This window comes from Bos indicus x Bos taurus, chromosome 8 (assembly GCF_003369695.1).
Source record: "Bos indicus x Bos taurus breed Angus x Brahman F1 hybrid chromosome 8, Bos_hybrid_MaternalHap_v2.0, whole genome shotgun sequence".
NCBI lineage: Eukaryota > Metazoa > Chordata > Mammalia > Artiodactyla > Bovidae > Bos > Bos indicus x Bos taurus.
In genome coordinates, this window is record NC_040083.1 from 19,657,731 (window position 1) to 19,676,516 (window position 18,786).

The following is an 18,786-nucleotide window of genomic DNA, read 5'->3' on the forward strand; positions in this document are numbered from 1 at the left end:
GGGGGTGCAATGTAACGATTCGATATTTGTATATATTGCAAAATGATCACCACAATACACATCCCCAAACACACGTGAAGGAAGGAGAATCTGTACCTGAAGCTGATTCAGAAAACTACCCCTTTAATGGGTTGTTACCTAGAGTCCAAGGAGAATGTGCCTTGAGAAACATCATCGTGAATCTGCTGAGCATCCACACTCACAAAGGCAGGAATCATCACCACCTCAGAGCACACCCACTGCAGGCAGGTGATGAAACTCCAGAGGAGCTGGGTCCAGTTGACAGGATTATTGTGGAGGCCAACAACCCGGCCTACCCACCAAACCAAACTGGATGGAGGAGGGGCAGAAGCACTGGCCAAGTCGGGTCTCAAGTTCCCTGAATCCTTGAGGAGAGGGGACCAAGTCCATATTCCATCAGGAAATCCAACGGCCCTCTGGTACTGTGAGGTCACCAGGGAGTAAAGCTTGCTCTTCTTGTCTAAGTCCCCTAACAAGCACAGTTGGCTGTACCTGAGGACGCAGTCTTTCACTGATGGCCAAGCAGAGGACACTGACAAGGGTGAGGTGCCTGCCCGCCAGGAGCTGGATTAGTGGGCCAGCTCCCCCGCCAAGAAGTGCAAGTGGGATATGGCCGAGGTCCACACACTGTGGTGCTCTGGGCTGGCCAGCACTGATCCCATCACCTTCACAGAGTCACCAAGGGTACGCACTACCTAAGGAGGTCAAGGACAGCGAGGTGGCTGGCTTCCAGTGGGCCAGCAAAGCGAGGGCACAGTGCAAGGAGAACACGTGCGGCTTGTGCCTCCACATTCGGATGTGACGCTGCGGGCGGACAACACGCAGAGCCACCTGACGCCTGGCCCTGCCTCCACGCTCGGTGCTGAGCCGCTGCGCCAACTCCCAGGGCCCAACTTCCGGATCCAGAGCCCGCAAAAGGATGACGGCATCTCTAATTTCCTGAACAGGAGGTGAGTCTAACACATTAACGAGTCTTTGGCTTCACGGCCAAGGGTGGCCATGTGGGTGGCTAGGCTTTCCCTTGGAGCAAGTCTGACCCCTCGTGGACCCAGTCCACAGATGCCCTCTACACCAGTAGCAGCCCTGACCAGGTCATGGGGTTGATCCACAAGCATAAAGTCCTGATGGATGGCATCCCAGCCCCGGAAAAGTGACAGGACAGATTGCAGGCGATCTCCTGCAGCCTCTTCCTGCAGGCAGGACCCGGCGCAGCACCCACGTGCAACTGATCACTTCCCAGAGCCCTGCGTTCCCCTCAAGACACCTCCCTAGGCTGTTCCGACCCCACGATGCTCCGCCTGACAGGTTTCTCGGGCCCACTCTGTGCCATCACTCAAAGTGAACACCTGATGTCAGTTCTTCTTATATTAATTTCAGAATTACAGGGAGAAGAGAAATGTGCTTGCAACATGGACTTATTTGGCCTGGTCAGAATGAGGGAGTGGGGATGTGACACTCAGCATTATTTGTTTTTTTCCGTATCTTCAGAGTGAAACTCAAATGTCTCCTCAAATTTTAGAGTAACTACATTACAAGGCTTAAAAAAAAAGTTTCATAGAAATAATGTTCATTTATAACAGGATATAACCTATAACACAATATATTTTTCCTCAGTCTTGTTTGTTTTAATGTATTCTTTAGCATGTCTATAACTTTTGTCTTTAAGATCATAAGCATTCTTTTGCTCTCTTCAACAATTTAAGAAACAAATAAGGTGTCTTCATAGAAGCGATTTTGTTTTTTTAATTATTGCCCTTTGCTTTTTTAAATGATTCAGATAACTTGTGAGCTCTGTCACTAATCCTCTAAAACCTTTAAATAGAATATAATAATTGTGGTTAAAAAAAAAAAAGACACATAGCTAACTACAGAGTTAACTTGAATATTCCAGATTTGCATCTGTTGTGGGCCCTACTAGCAAAATGTGAGCCTGTAAGTCACAAACATTAAATGTAGGAAATACCTAACCTGCAGATGACTGGGGAATTCTTTAAGCGCATGCGAAATATGTATTTACAACTTGTTTTTTGTGAGGAGTTAGACAAAACATAACCTGTGGTGGATTCATTTTGATATTTGGCAAAACTAATACAATTATGTAAAGTTTAAAAATAAAATAAAATTAATTAAAAAAAAAAAAAGTAGCCATGGGTAGTGCTTCAGCATTTAGCTTTTCCTTTATGAACTCAGTCTTTTAGTCTTCATCAAAATGAAGTAGGAGTTTAGAATAGTACAGCCACTTAGGAACCAGTTTGGCAGTCTCACAAAATGTTAAACAGAGTTACCATATGAAGGCAAAATTTCTATATGAAGCAATTTCACTCCTAGGATTCTACTCAAGAGAAATGAAAACATATGTCCACATAAAATCTTGTACACAAATGTTCATAGCAGAATTATTCATAGTAGTTAAAATGTGGAAACAATCCAAATGTCCATCAATTGATGAATATGTAAACAAAATGTAATTTATGTATGCAATGGAATATTATTTGGCTACAGAAAGGAATGAAATATTGATGTCATAACATAGGAGAACCTTGAAAACATTACAATGAGTAAAAGAAACCAGTCACAAAAGACCATACTGATGTATGATTCCATTTATAGGAAATGTATATCATAAGCAAATCTATATTGAAAGGTTTTAGGGTTGGGGGTGAGGAGAGAAAAGACAGGGGTGGTGAACAGTGACTTGCTAATGGCTACGGTGTTTCTTGGAGGTAATAAAAATGTCCTAAAATGAGATTAGGGGGTCATCCTTGCACAGTACTATAGATATACTAAAAACTATCCAATTGTGTATTTTAGATGGGTGAATTTGGTATATGTACGTAAAAGACACACAAACACAACTGCTTAAAAAAAAAAAAAAAACACACAAAAACCTTTGACTAAGGTGCCATTCTCCTTTATAAATGGAGACTCAGAAGATAATTGTCTGTTGAAGTTTCAAATTCCAGAATTTGCTAAAACAGAACTCAACCTCTTTGTTCAAGTCTAATGCTACTTAAAGTCTAATCCTACTTCTACTATATGAGCATTTGCTTCATAAAATGGGAACTAAAATTTATTACAGAGGCTTCTTGGGTATTGGAGGGGCTTACAAACATTATCTGTGAGGAAAAATTAAGGGGGTTAAAGATGATAGAAAGATAATTACAGTAACATTTAATGATTTGTAATAATGTTCTGTGGATAAAAAGGTAGAATCATTTTGTTTTACTGCAAAAGACAAAACTAGATTCAAAGAGCATAAAGCTTGGGACTAGAATACCATAGAGTCTAAAACAAACTTTACAGTAATAAAAATCTGATGTAAAACAGCCTACCTAACACTGGGAGTCATACATCTTTAATCCTCAGTGGATTTGTCTGATATAATATTCCACCTGATTCTAAAATAAATAGAGATGTGCCTTGGGTGTGTGTGTGTGCTCAGTCACTTCAGTCATGTCTAACTCTTTGTGACCCCATGAATTCTAACTGCCAGGTTCCTCTGTCCATGGGGATTCTCCAAGCAAAAATACTGGAGTGGGTTGCTGTGTCCTCCTCCAGGGGATCTTCCCAACCCAGGGATCGAACCAGCATCTCTTCTGTCTCTTGCATTGGCAGGCGGGTTCTTTACACTAGCACCACTGGGTCCTTTAGTAACATCTAGTAGATATGAAGAATGCTTAATGACAGGCACCACACTTGCCCTCCCAGGACTCTAAATGAAAGAGTCCAGACTGGAGATACTGCTAACCCCAAATATCAGAGGTCATTTTTTCCTGCTAATATGCTCAAGAGAGCACACAGGTGACCCTGACCAAAATAATGACATGATGGTTAGCTCTTACAGAGATCTGTGCAGCCCCTCAATTTATAATAGAATTCAAAGAGACGTAGTGGAAACTATCTTACTGCTACACTTCAACTGATAAAGCTTCATTAGAAAAAAGCCACACACATTAAGTCTAGGAAATAACAAGAAACCCACAGGAACTGCAGATTCCTTAAAATACATGTTATTTATTTTACTGTTCAGTTTCTGGAAGGACTTAGACAAAAGAAAATAAACATGAGGGAAAGAAGAGAGAAAACTTTGACTACAACATGAAGATGACCTCACCTTCTATTTTACAAATAGAAATGAAGCCACTCTAATTCCTGTTGCAGGCACAAACCACATATCCTCGTGCATTCCATTCTTGCCTCCCATATATATGAATCAAATTTCTTCGTCTTGTTAAAAACTAATCGTTTTATGTTCTGATGAGATGAATCATTTTCTCTCAAAGGAATTCTTTTTTCCTCTATTTCCATCTTCTCTTCTGGTGACTTTTCCCTCATCATATACAAAAATTCTAAAGTTTATTTCCCTAAGGAGGAAAAAAATCATCTTCATTTCTATGCCCCTTCTCAGCTGAGCTACTTGACAATAGTCTTTACTTGTCTTCTCTTCATTTTATTTCATCTCTTATACCATTGGAATATATTCATGAAGATCACCAATAAATTCTGAATTTTGTTAACAAATCTCTTTCCTAACAATTGTTTCTTCCTTTGATTCTATAACATCTGATTCTTTCTCTACTTCTGGTATATTTCTTATGTCTTTTTTTCTGTTTTTTTTTTTTTTTTTTTCTTCTCCACCAGCCCACGAGAAGGTGATGATTGCTTCCAGTTTTATCCCCACCCAGCAGACTGCCTCTGTCCTGCCCATCAAATCTGCTCCTTATCTTTACCAATAGCATGATCATTCACCCAACTGGCCCAAACTTCAACTTGAACATCATCCTGGAGCCCTCTAGTCCTCCTTTCCAGACAAATGATCCTCCAGCACTATCAATTCTTTCTCTTAACTGTATCTCAAATGTGTTCCTCCTTTTCTATTTCCATAGTGACAGTCTTAAGGATATAATCAAGTTGTCAAATTACCAACTACAAAAATCTACAGTGGAAGTGAGAAATATATTTAAGGGACTAGACCTGATAGATAGAGTGCCTGATGAACTATGGATGGAGGTTCGTGACATTGTACAGGAGACAGGGATCAAGACCATCCCCATGGAAAAGAAATGCAAAAAAGCAAAATGGCTGTCTGAGGAGGCCTTACAAATAGCTATAAGAAGAGAAGTGAAAAGCAAAGGAGAAAAGGAAAGATATAAGCATCTGAATGCAGAGTTCCAAAGAATAGCAAGGAGAGATAAGAAAGCCTTCCTCAGTGATCAATGCAAAGAAATAGAGGAAAACCACAGAATGGGAAAGACTAGAGATCTCTTCAAGAAAATTAGAGATACCAAGGGAACATTTCATGCAAAGATGAGCTCGATAAAGGACAGAAAAGGTATAGACCTAACAGAAGCAGAAGATATTAAGAAGAGGTGGCAGGAATACACAGAAGAACTATACAAAAAAGATCTTCACAACCAAGATGATCACGATGGTGTGATCACTCACCTAGAGCCAGATATCCTGGAATGTGAAGTCAAATGGGCCTTAGAAAGCATCACTACGAACAAAGCTAGTGGAGGTGATGGAATTCCAGTTGAGCTATTCAAAATCCTGAAAGATGATGCTGTGAAAGTGCTACGCTCAATATGCCAGCAAATTTGGAAAACTCAGCAGTGGCCACAGGACTGGGAAAGGTCAATTTTCATTCCAATCCCAAAGAAAGGCAATGCCAAAGAATGCTCAAACTACTGCACAATTGTACTCATCTCACACGCTAGTAAAGTAATGCTTAAAATTCTCCAAGCCAGGCTTTAGCAATATGTGAAACATGAACTTCCAGATGTTCAAGCTGGTTTTAGAAAAAGGCAGAGGAACCAGAGATCAAATTGCCAACATCCACTGGATCATCGACAAAGCAAGAGAGTCCCAGAAAAGCATCTACTTCTGCTTTATGACTATGCCAAAGCCTTTGACTGTGTGGATCACAATAAACTGTGGAAAATTCTGAAAGAGATGGGCATACCAGACCATCTGACCTGCTTCTTGAGAAACCTATACGCAGGTCAGGAAGCAACAGTTAGAACTGGACATGGAACAACAGACTGGTTCCAAATAGGAAAAGGAGTACGTCAAGGCTGTATATTGTCACCCTGCTTATTTAACTTCTATGCAGAGTACATCATGAGAAATGCTGGGCTGGAAGAAGCACAAGCTGGAATCAAGATTGCTGGGAGAAATATCAATAACCTCAGATATGCAGATGACACAACCCTTATGGCAGAAAGTGAAGAGGAACTCAAAAGCCTCTTGATGAAAGTGAAAGAGGAGAGTGAAAAAGTTGGCTTAAAGCTCAACATTCAGAAAACGAAGATCATGGCATCTGGTCCCATCACTTCATGGCAAATAGATGGGGAAACAGTGGAAACAGTGTCAGACTTTATTTTGGGGGGCTCCAAAATCACTGCAGATGGTGATTGCAGCCATGAAATTAAAACATGCTTACTTCTTGGAAGGAAAGTTATGACCAACCTAGATAGCATATTCAAAAGCAGAGACATTATTTTGCCAACAAATATCCGTCTAGTCAAGGCTATAGTTTTTCCAGTGGTCATGTATGGATGTGAGAGTTGGACTATGAAGAAAGCTGAGTGTGAAGAATTGATGCTTTTGAACTGTGGTGTTGGAGAAGACGCTTGAGAGTCCCTTGGACTGCAAGGAGATCCAACCAGTCCATTCTAAAGGAGATCAGTCCTGGGTGTTCATTGGAAGGACTGATGCTAAAGCTGAAACTCCAATACTTTGGCCACCTCATGGGAAGAGTTGATTTATTGGAAAAGACTCTGATGCTGGCAAGGATTGGGGGCAGGAGGAGAAGGGGACGACAGAGAATGAGATGGCTGGATGGCATCACTGACTCGATGGACATGAGTTTGAGTGAACTCTGGGAGTTGGTGATGGACAGGCAGGTCTGGCGTGCTGCAATTCATGGGGTAGCAAAGAGCTGGACTCGACTGAGCGACTGAACTGAACTGAGTCTCACGTCTTACCTTCCTCTAGCTAGCATTCTAATCTATCCTCTACGTTGAATAGGGTATTTCTGAAATGTAAATCTAACCACATTAGTTTTCTTTTAAAAAATTATTTAATGATTTTCAATGCCAATGTGATTAAGGTCTAAATACTTAAGTCTCTCACCCAGGGCTCTTTGCGACCTTACCCTTTACCTTACTCCTAATTACATACATGGCCCCACCAACAGTTTGCTGAGTAGGCAAACTATCTCAAGGCTTTCTACTTTTCAAATGCTATTTTTTCTGCCTGAGACGTTTTGACTTTCTTTATATGTATAGTGAAATACTGTTTCTTCTTTTAGTCCTTCTTCAAGTCTCAAGTTGCAAAAGACAAAAATTATATATACATAAGTCTCATTTCTCCTATGAAAACTTCCTTGGCAGCTCATGATGGAGTTCTGTAGTCCCTCCTCTTAAACAAATTTCTAACTTATACTTATGGCAAGCAATATTTAGCAGTTTGTAACTCATATAATAATAATAGTAATATCAATAACAATTGACAAAAGTACCCAGAATTTTTTGAGATGTATGTGTCGGCATCCCTCTATTGCCTTAGAGGCATTGCTGCTGCTGCTGCTAAGTCACTTCAGTCATGTCTGACTCTGTGTGATCCCATAGATGGTAGCCCACCAGGCTCCCCCGTCCCTGGGATTCTCCAGGCAAGAACACTGGAGTGGGTTGCCATTTCCTTCTCCAATGCATGAAAGTGAAAAGTGAAAGGGAAGTCGCTCAGTCGTGTCCAACTCCTAGCAACCCCATGGACTATAGCCTACCAGCCTTCTCCGTCCATGGGATTTTCCAGGCAAGAGTACTGGAGTGGGCTGCTGTTGCCTTCTCATTTAATAATCACATAAGTCTTAAGGTAACATTTACCATGACTCTCATTTTACAGATGAGATCATTAAGACATAAAAAGTGAAATAATTTGTCTAACAACTAACAAGTTGTAAGGAAAATATTCAAAGTAAGGCAAAGTGGTGACAAAATCCACACTCTTAACTACCATTTCAAGCCTGAAGCTTGTGAACTCTGAATAGTCAGGGTGTTGGAGAAGACTCTTGAGAGTCCCTTGGACTGCAAGGAGATCCAACCAGTCCATTCTGAAGGAGATCAGCCCTGGGATTTCTTTGGAAGGAATGATACTAAAGCTGAAACTCCAATGCTTTGGCCACCTCATGCGAAGAGTTGACTCACTGGAAAAGACTCTGATGCTGGGAGGGATTGGGGGCAGGAGGAGAAGGGGACGACAGAGGATGAGATGGCTGGATGGCATCACCGAATTGATGGACATGAGTTTGGGTGAACTCTGGGAGTTGGTGATGGACAGGGAGTCCTGGCGTGCTGCAATTCATGGGGTCGCAAAGAGTCGGACACGACTGAGTGACTGATCTGATCTGATCTGATCTGATGTTTCACTCATCTGAATAACCAGGGCCTAGCATACTGTCTGCTACATAGGTAACATCCTATTACTGTGTGTTGAATTAAGGTCAAGCCCAAGAGAAGTTATGTGAAATTCCAAATATAGTTTCAAGTGAAACTGATTTATGTATTTGTCTCCAGTGAAATCAAGTGAAAGCTGTTTTATATAAATAAATTTAAGAACTTGTAAAAATATTTAAAAAATAATTTACAGCTGGCAAGAGACAAAAATATATGCATGTAGGTATTAGTCATTGCACATTGACACAGTAAGAATGCATCACAAGACAGATAGCAACTTCGAAAAGTCATAGGATTATTGATCAGGTAGGCACTGAAGCAGAAACTCCGTTACCCCACTGGCCTTCAAGGACATGAAATAGGAGTTTGTGCCATGAAGCATTTCTGCAAATACACTATGAAATATGGTGTTCCTCTAAGTAGCAAGATGCTTCAGTCCAGAATCATCATCTTAAATCACTCCTGGGTCTTTCTTTCCCTCTTTTTTTTTTCCCCATCTTATAAGCATTAAAATTTCAGAAAAGAGAAACTGCTTCAATGGACACAGCATGAAAGGGGTGACACACCTTATAGGAAGGAGCTGCTGCTGCTGCTAAGTCGCTTCAGTCGTGTCTGACTCTGTGCGACCTCAGAGACGGCAGCCCACCAGGCTCCCCCATCCCTGGGATTCTCCAGGCAAGAACACTGGAGTGGGTTGCCATTTCCTTCTAAATTGCATGAAAGTGAAAAGTGAAAGTGAAGTCGCTCAGTCGTGTCGGACTCCTAGCGACCCCATGGACTGCAGCCCACCAGGCTCCTCTGTCCATGGGATTTTCCAGGCAAGAGTACTGGAGTGGGGTGCCATTGCCTTCTCCGATAGGAAGGAGCAAATAATGTTAAAGAAAATAGTATTACAGCCTTCACAGACCAGCCAATGAGGACCAAAGCAATTGCCAGCCCTGGAAATGCTTTATTCGAAAAGTAAAATTGTATAAAGTTCTGTTTCATTTGGAGAAACTGTATCAGTGAGGAAAAAGGCATTGACTACATGAATTGTAACTAATCAAATTTCAACTTACTTTGGTGGGGGTGGGAGGCAATCTTTGAATTCAAAGTCCTGTCAACACTGGTTTTCGAGCACTGCAAAAATTTTCTGGAAGTCAGCCATGGTTTTTAAAAATGTACGTATAGATAGAAAAACTGAGAAGTGTACCTTCCCTCTGTCTCTCTTACTCAGCATAGGACAGTGGAGAGGGCGCAGGCAAGAAAGGCACATGGGTTCTCATCCACCTCTTTCATCTGCTAAATTACATGGTTAGTTACTTTGTCTCTGTTTCCTTTTTTTTTTTTTTCCATTTTAACATGAAAGTACTTTCCTCACAGAATTATTTTGAAAATTAGAGGCATTTATAAAGTGTCTTTCCTCATAAAGAATCTTATGTGCTTAAACATTGGTGTTATTATTCTTAATGAAGAATATTCAACATTAATGTCGATGGGCATGAAGATTCTAAAAGAAGGCCCCTTCAAGAAAGGTAACTAAAAATGAAAACCATGCATGACAGAATAAGAGAAAGGAGAAGGGCAGACATAAGAAAGGGGGCAGAGGTGGAGTGAGAGGTCCCACAGTGTTAACAGCAGCATGTGACAGAGCAGTGAGGTAGGAAGGCTGGCCTTAGACCCCAGCCCAGGCCTTTCTAGAGACCTGCTGAGAGAGACCTTGGGCCTTTTCTTCTATCCCTATCACGCTGGATTCACACAGACATGTAAATAACTGATAAAGGTTCTACCTGCTCTGCGGTCTTTGCATTTTATTGTGGATCAGAGCTTTGGATCCCTGTGCTAACAGTCTAAAGATCCTTTGTGTTGGCAGAATAAAAACAGACAAGCATCAGGCTGCAAAGAGTGCTTTATAATATTATTATTTTAATGTTATAAAAAGACTGCTGAGCTCACTCTAACATTCAAAACGGTCACCTATCACTCCAGGAACACAAAAAGTTCATCAGGTGTTCCTAAGGAAATAATGCCATAAGCACCACAACCCACTTAAGACATTACACACAGGGATTTGAGTTCTAGACATGGCCCTGTGATGTTTTTGAAAAATTAAATAATAAAACAGCAATGAGATAAACCAAGCAAGAAACAGGTCAGTCTACTGACTGAGATTATGTGGGGAAAAAGAAAATCTAGACATTCAAGCAAAAGATGAAAAGAATTATAAAGAATTAAAGCCAGGAAGTACAGTCAACTTAAATGTTATATGCCAATAAGTTAATAACCATGCATAATTGAAAATGCCCTGGCTAATTCCTTAGAAAGGTGCCATAGAAGAGAGAAACAAGCCATCTCTCAATAAGTCTCACAAAGTCATTTTCCTCCAGCATTGGAACTAATCAGTGTTTATTTGAGTGAGCTTGAATTTGGGATCATATAATATAAAAAATATATATGTCTTTAAAACAATATGAGTGGACTCATTATGGGGAGATGCTCCCAAGATGAGTCAGATAGAAGTATTCCTTGAATGGAAACACATGTATAATCAGCTATGCAATTTAAACTTTTTAAATTCATGTTCAGTCCCTTTCTTTCTTGCTCCCTACTGTGTATTTACAGTTAGAATTTATTTAAGTTAAAAATTCCCATGATAGAAATCCATTACATCTAATAGAAAATCAAAAGAGAAGAGAAATCAGACAGTCTGTAATTTACCAAATCTTCCAAGAAATCACAGAACACATTATTGTGTCTGCATTAATGTGACATATTTGACCCTCTATTATTATTAAAGTTTTTACTCATTTACGTATACACTAGATTTTAGATCCTAGGAAAGGCACTGACAATGATCACTTATTAAGGGAATCCTAAAATAGGTGTAGGACTATGAAACTATGACACAGACCATGCAGGGCCACCCAAGATGAACGGGTCATCGTGGAGAGTTCTGACAAAACACGGTCCACTGGACAAGGCAATGGAAAACCACTTCAGTATTCTTGCCTTGAGAACCCCATGAATAGTATGAAAAGGCAAAAGATAGGATACTGAAAGATGAACTCCCTAGGTCAGTAGGTGCCCAATATGCTACTGGAGAACAGTGGAGAAATAACTCCAGAAAGAATGAAGAGACAGAGCCAAAGCAAAAACAGCACACAGTTGTGGATGTGACTGGTGATAGAAGCAAGGTCCGATGCTGTAAAGAACAATATTGCATAGGAACCTGGAATGTTAGGTCCATGAATCAAGGTAAATTGGAAGTGGTCAAACAGGAGATGGCAAGAGTGAACATCGACATTTTAGGAATCAGTGAACTAAAATGGACTGGAATGAGTGAACTACTGTGGGCGAGAATCCCTTAGAAGAAATGGAGTAGCCCTCATAATCAACAAAAGAGTCATAAATGCAGTTCTTGGGTGCCATCTCAAAAATGACAGAATGATCTCCGTTTGTTTCCAAGGAAAATCATTCAATATCACAGTTATCTAAGTGTATGCCCCAACAAGTAATGCTGAAGAAGGTGAAGTTGAATGGTTCTATGAAGATCTACAAGACCTTCTAGAACTAACACCCAGAAAAGATGTCATTTTCATTATAGGGGACTGGAATGCAAAAGTAGGAAGTCAAGAGATACCTGTAGTAACAGGCAAGTTTGGCCTTGGAGTACATATTGAAGCAGGGCAAAGGCTAACAGAGTTTTGCCAAGAGAATGCACTGGCCATAGCAAACACCCTCTTCTGACAACATAAGAGAAGACTCTACACATGGACATCACCAGATAGTCAATACCAAAATCAGATTATATTCTTTGTAGCCAAAGATGGAGAAGCTCTATACAGTCAGCAAAAACAAGACTGGGAGAAGACTGTGGCTCAGATCATGAACTCCTTATTGCCAAATTCAGACTAAAATGGAAGAAAGTAGGGAAAACCACTAGACCATTCAGGTATGACCTAAATCAAATCCCTTATGATTATACAGTGGAAGTGACAAATAGATTCAAGGGATTAGATATGAATGGAGGTTTGTGACATTGTACAGGAGGCAGTGATCAAGACCATCCCCAAGAAAAAGAAATGCAACAAGGCAAAATGGTTGTCTGAGGAGGCCTTACAAATAGCTGAGAAAAGTGAAAGGCAAAGGAGAAAACGAAAGACACACCCATTTGAATGCAGAGTTCCAAAGAATAGCAAGGAGAGATAAGAAAGCCTTCCTCAGTGATCAATGCAAAGAAATAAAGGAAAACAATAGAATGGGAAAGACTAGACATCTCTTCAAGGAAAGTAGAGATACCAACGGAACATTTCATGCAAAATGGGCTCGATAAAGGACAAATGGTATGGACCTAACAGAAGCAGAAGATATTAAGAAGAGGTGGCAAGAATACACAGAAGAACTGTACAAAAAATATTTTCATGACCCAGATCATCACGATGGTGTGATCACTTACCTAGAGCCAGACATCCTGGAATGTGAAGTCAAGTGGGCCTTAGAAAGCATCACTACGAACAAAGCTAGTGGAGGTGATGGAATTCCAGTTGAGCTCTTTCAAATCCTGAAAGATGATGCTGTGAAAGTGCTGCACTCAATATGCCAGCAAATTTGGAAAACTCAGCAGTGGCCACAGGACTGGAAAAGATCAGTTTTCATTCCAATCCCAATGAAAGGCAATGCCAAAGAATGCTCAAACTACCGCACAATTGTACTCATCTCACACACCAGCAAAGTGATGCCCAAAACTCTCCAAGCCAGGCTTCAGTAGCACATGAATCATGAACTTCCAGATGTTCAAGCTGGATTTAGAAAAGGCTAGGAACCAGAGATCAAATTGCCAACATCAGTTGGATCATGCTGCAGTCCATGGGGTCACAAAGAGTCAGACATGACTGAGCAACTGAACTGGACTAAATAGGCGTAGATAGGCTCTCCAGCTGGCTCGATGGTAAAGGATCCACCTGCCAATGCAGAAGACACGCGTTTGATCCCTGGGTCAAGAAAAGGCCCTAAAGAAAGAAATGGCAATCCACGGTTTCTGGAGAATCCCATAGAAAAGAGGACTTGGTGGGCTATAGTAGGTACGCGGGGTCTCAAAAGGAGTCAGACATAACTTAGCAACTAAAACAACAACTAGATGTAGACACTCTGGTAACTCATTTAACCACATTATAGGAGGCATTTGTAAAAGGAGGCATTCTCCTTTTACAAATAAGGAAACTCACTCAGAATGAGAGCTAACATTCCAGGTCAGAGCTTGCAAGGAGCAGAGCAACTGAGGGAATTCCTATCAGTCTGACTCCCAAGTGTACACCCCCCACTCCCTGAGTCAGGAAAGCAATGAGCCCCCAAATCATGCTCAGAGCAGTCACACATAATTGAGCAAATCATTGCCTTCATCACAGATGTGGCCTTAAGAAATCTTCAGCATTCTCTAATGATATAACTAAAAAGGCATAAAAAATGAAACCTGTGGGTCATGCTGACTACCATGCTGGGACAAGACTATTCATTCTGGTGCCTCAATCAGGCCTAGGGATGCTACAAATATTTGTTGAAAGAATGAATAAAGTATGAATTCTTAAAGAAAGAAAGCCAAGTTTGGGAACAAAAATGGAATAGAAAACTTAACAATACATACAAATAGAAAGGAACTCTTTTGTTCATTTCATGCACATTGGGATTTGCATGAAATGAATAAGCTGAATAGACCAGAAAACTGAATTTTAGCAGTGGTTTAGATTCACAACAGAAACACGATGAATATTTCAATCTAAAGGCTCACCACATTTACTTGGAATATTGCTCTTCTTAGATGACCTCACTTCCATGCTTTAAAAAAAAAAAAAAAATAGAAAAGGTCAGAGTATTTCTGAAAACACTTTCCTCTAGGGAAACAACATTTCTTAAAATGACAGCCCTGCCAGGCTGCATAGCATCCTGAAAGTCTGGTGGCACCTGCAAGTCTCTTTTTGGCAATAGGTTATTATAATTTTCTTCTCAGCTATCTCTGTAAATTTGCTTACCGATTCAGGAAAAATCTTTCTGAAAACAATACAGTTCTTTCATTCTTTCTAACAATCTAGATTGATGTGAAGTTTACTGGAAGTTGGCAGGGGGCAGGTAGATTGAGATAAAGGATTAAAATAGGTTGGGTATAATTTCTGTGTATAATTAAAGTGAAATAGTGATAATCATCTTTCCAACTAGTATCTACCTTATAGCTGATGTGTTAACATTGATGAGTTTCAGGCTCAACAGGAGTTAAGTGTATATCCAGAAAAATGGAGTATATAGTAAAATTTCTTTTTTCTTTCATTAGTTCAGTTCAGTCGCTCAGTTGTGTCCAGCTCTTTGCGACCCCATGAACCGCAGCACGCCAGGCCTCCCTGTCCATCACCAACTCCTGGAGTCCACTCAAACTCATGTCCATTGTGTCGGTAATGCCATCCAACCATCTCATCCTCTGTCATCCCCTTCTCCTCCTGCCTTCAATCTTTCCCAGCATCAGAGTCTTTTCAAATGAATTAAACAGTCTCTAAAATCAGTTCAGTCAAGTTCAGTTGATCAGTCATGTCCGACTCTTTGTGACCCCATAGACTGTAGCACACCAGGTTTCTCTGTCTATCACCAACTCCTGGAGCTTGCTCAAACTCATGTCCATTGAGTCAGTGATGCCATCCAAGCATCTCTTCCTCTTTCATCCCCTTCTCTTCCCGTCTTCAATCTTTCCCAGCATCAGGGTCTTTTCAAATGAGTCAATTCTTCACATCAGGTGGCCAAGGTATCAGAGTTTCAGCTTCAGCATCAGTCCTTCCAATGAATATTCAGGACTGACTTCCTTTAGGATGGACTGGTTAGATCTCCTTGCAGTCCAAGGGACTCACAAGAGTCTTCTCCAGCACCACAGTTCAAAAGCATCAATTCTTTGGCACTCAGCTTTCTTTATGGTCCAACTCTCACATCCATACATAACTACTGAAAAGACCATAGCTTTGACTAGATGGACCTTTGTTGGCAAAGTAATGTCTCTGCTTTCTAATATGCTGTCTAGGTTGGTCAAAAGAAAAATTTTGGAAGAAAGTTATTTCTCTTAAATAATCTCCCCCAATGCTTACCTCAGTCTTTTGCTTTAGACAGTTTTTAATCAATTGCAACCATTACCTATCATAATAATCAAAAAAGCTTAATACATATTCTAAAGTGCTAGCTTTTCTCCAGGCCCTGGGCAGGTATGGAAGAAACATAAAATGCAAGCATGAAAACCATGAATTTGGTTTTCAAAGATGTGGTAAACATATTGCCTAATGCAATGAAAGAAAATATTCTCCTCTGTGGTTAACATCCCAGGGTATGGAGTGGAGGAGCAGGGAGCAGTCAAGTATGGTATTCTGGCCCCTTCCTCTGATAGTAGCCATCTACTTCCCTCTCCACTCACACTGTGCGATTAGCCACAACAGCATCCATATCACCACTGTGCTTATTTGCTAATGTGTCCTTCTTCCTTTATTGTAAACACTTGAAAGACAAGAGCTTATCTCAGGCATCATTTTATTCCCAAGAGAGTCACTGGTTCATAGTCCTTTCTCAGAAAGTGTCAGTGCAACGTTCTTTGTGGGATGGCTATAGCATCATCGAGGTCACTAAGTGACCTGTGAATGGAAAGGACTGAATAAAAGCCTCAAGTGTTCTCTCTCCCAGGGTATTTATACTGCACCAGATCCCTAGGTCCTACCTTATTCCAACCTAACATGGTGGTTGAGGTTTAGTTGCTAAGTTATATCCAACTCTTGCAACCCATGGACTGTAGCCCACCAGGTTCCTCTGTCCATGGGATGCTCCAGGCAAGAATATTGGAATGGGTTGTCATTTCCTTCTCCAGGAAATCTTCCAGATCCAGGGATCAAACTCAGGTCTCCTGTGCTTCAGGCAGTCTCCTGCATTGCAGGTAGATTCTTTACAAACGAGCCACCAGGGAAACCCCAACTTAGCATAATCTCCCCAAAACTCATTTCTGCCTTAGAAACTCAAAGAGAGGAGGAGGAAGAGGAGTACAGCAACAGTGAAGTACATGTTCCTCTGGTGTCCTAGTTTGGGGGGCCAGGGTTGATGGGGCAATGTTAGAGCTGCCTCAGCAGTCGCCTCTCTTCTATGACTTATTCTATCAGGACTTAACCTTGACACCCTCCAGTGTCAGACTGCTGTGACAGAAACTACAGACAAGTCACTAAAGTCCTGTCTCTACAGAGACAGGAGAGACACCTGTCTCTCCAGGTGTCAAGCAGCATCTTTCTATTCTGCTATTCCTTTCTTTCCATATGCTCATCCTACATACACAGGGAACACGAAGTCCAAAGATTCTTAAATTACTGTCCCATCCCATCACTGCACAGCATTTTAACACTGAAAGGAACAATGTAACCTGAAACTGCTTTATTGAAAAAAATAAATATTCTGTCATTAAATTTCTTTAAAACCCAAATCATTATATCTCCAGGAATCTATTCCCATTCATGAATATTCTATGTTTATTATATCACAAATATCACATTTATATTTCAATACACAATGGAATGTTCCTTTGTGGGGTGGGGGTGGGGGTGAAAGGGAAATACTTCTGTCTTTATGGTTTTATTGTTTTTCTACCAGATGATTAGAAAGCAAAAGTATGAGCTTTATAGATGTCAGAGGCAATCCTTTTCTGTCATTTTTATGCACATGCTGACTCAATGTCATAGAATAACTGTGTTGCTCTCTGCTTTCCCTGACAGTCCAAAGAAAGAGTAATGCATACAAATCATTTTACTGTTTAAAAGTTTTGAATAAAACATGCTAACCTTGTCATACTAAGTGACAGACAGAAATGTCACCATTGTTTGCCAGGGACAAATAATCCATATATTTCATGTATAATTCATTTGATCTTTAAGAATGTTTAACAATATTGAATTTAGATAAATTTCAATGTTATGATGCACCAAACTTCCTTTATCAATTTACACATGTGCCTCATCAATTTAAGTCTTCATTTGTATTACTCTCGTTTTGTATTAAGTATGACAGATCAAGAGGCTATTCTTATTTCCAAGAAAAATTTATAGGTGCATTGTCCATATTATAGCTGCATTGTCCATATTATAGCTGCCTCCCTACATCCCTTACTCCATCAGGTCTTAACTTGGAAATCTCAAATAACCCAAGGGTTTTAAATCTGCCACAGAAGCCCCAGTTCCAAATACAGGTTTCTACAAGTCTTTTGAAATAGATTCTTTGGTCTCCAAACAGAGATTGAAAAACTCAAAAAGGTAAGGTTTCAATCCCTTCTAAAATAAGATTTCAATGGTTTCCCAAGCCTTTCTGTCAGTCAAAGCTAACCAAGGGCAGGTCTAAAAAATGAGTTGGCTTGGGGGTAAAATCGATGGACAAGGATATTTTGAACACGCTTCCAAGTGAACTGGAATTCCCTTTATGCTGTGAATCAAGAAAATGATGTTGGTGGTCTACTGCTAAACACGATCTTATGAGCAGCTGCCAATGCAGATAATCTTGTGGTTTCTCTGAGTCTGAAAGGACTTCTCCCTGCCATCACCATGTAAACATAATGGCTCAAAGAGGAAAAGAAACCATTTGGTTGATGGTGCCCTCCACATGGTTAGAAAATAACATACTACAGAACCATTTAAGAAATGATTCACTGATCTTAGGAATGAATTGAGAAAGTAAATGCAAACCAGCTTGAAGTCTCCAGAAGCATCTTCTGAACAACCCTATTTCCTGTTCTAGGAAGAGCTACCAATCATTTCAGAACAATTTGATTTTGCCTAAGGATCATCCCGTTGTCCCCATCTCCCCTGTCAGAATATTTTCCTCCTCTGAAAGCCTCAGAAAGTTCCTTCTGCCCTTGGAAATCATTTTACTTCTACTAAGAACATCTGATAAAATAATAAAAACTGTCATGATTCAGAGGTTAAGAGTTTTGCTATTGCTGCTATTGTTTTCAAAAGGAAGTAGAAAGCAGGGAGCTGGCATATCCATACATGTTGCATCTTATCAATTAACAATCCATATAGTCTCTTTGGGGTCTTACCTACATACCTATGGATAAGCCAAGTCACCTTCTCTGAATTACAGCTAGGGGTACACATGGAACACACAATTTAGTTATGCTTTTTCTTTTCTTGGTACCTTGGACCAAGGCAAGCCATTTTTTACTAGTTGCGCTAACTCCTTTGTGACCCATTCACAGAGTAAAGAAAATTATATGAGAAACTCACTTAAATCTTCAAAGGGGGATAAGTCAGTAATATAAACAGAGCTGGGTAAATAAACG

At 40.4% G+C, this 18,786-nt stretch overlaps 1 pseudogene; it reads left to right on the forward strand.

The window, feature by feature from the left end:
- The first annotated feature begins 630 nt into the window (after positions 1 to 630).
- Positions 631 to 18,786, forward strand: part of LOC113897925 — a 93,165-nt pseudogene continuing 75,009 nt past the window's right edge.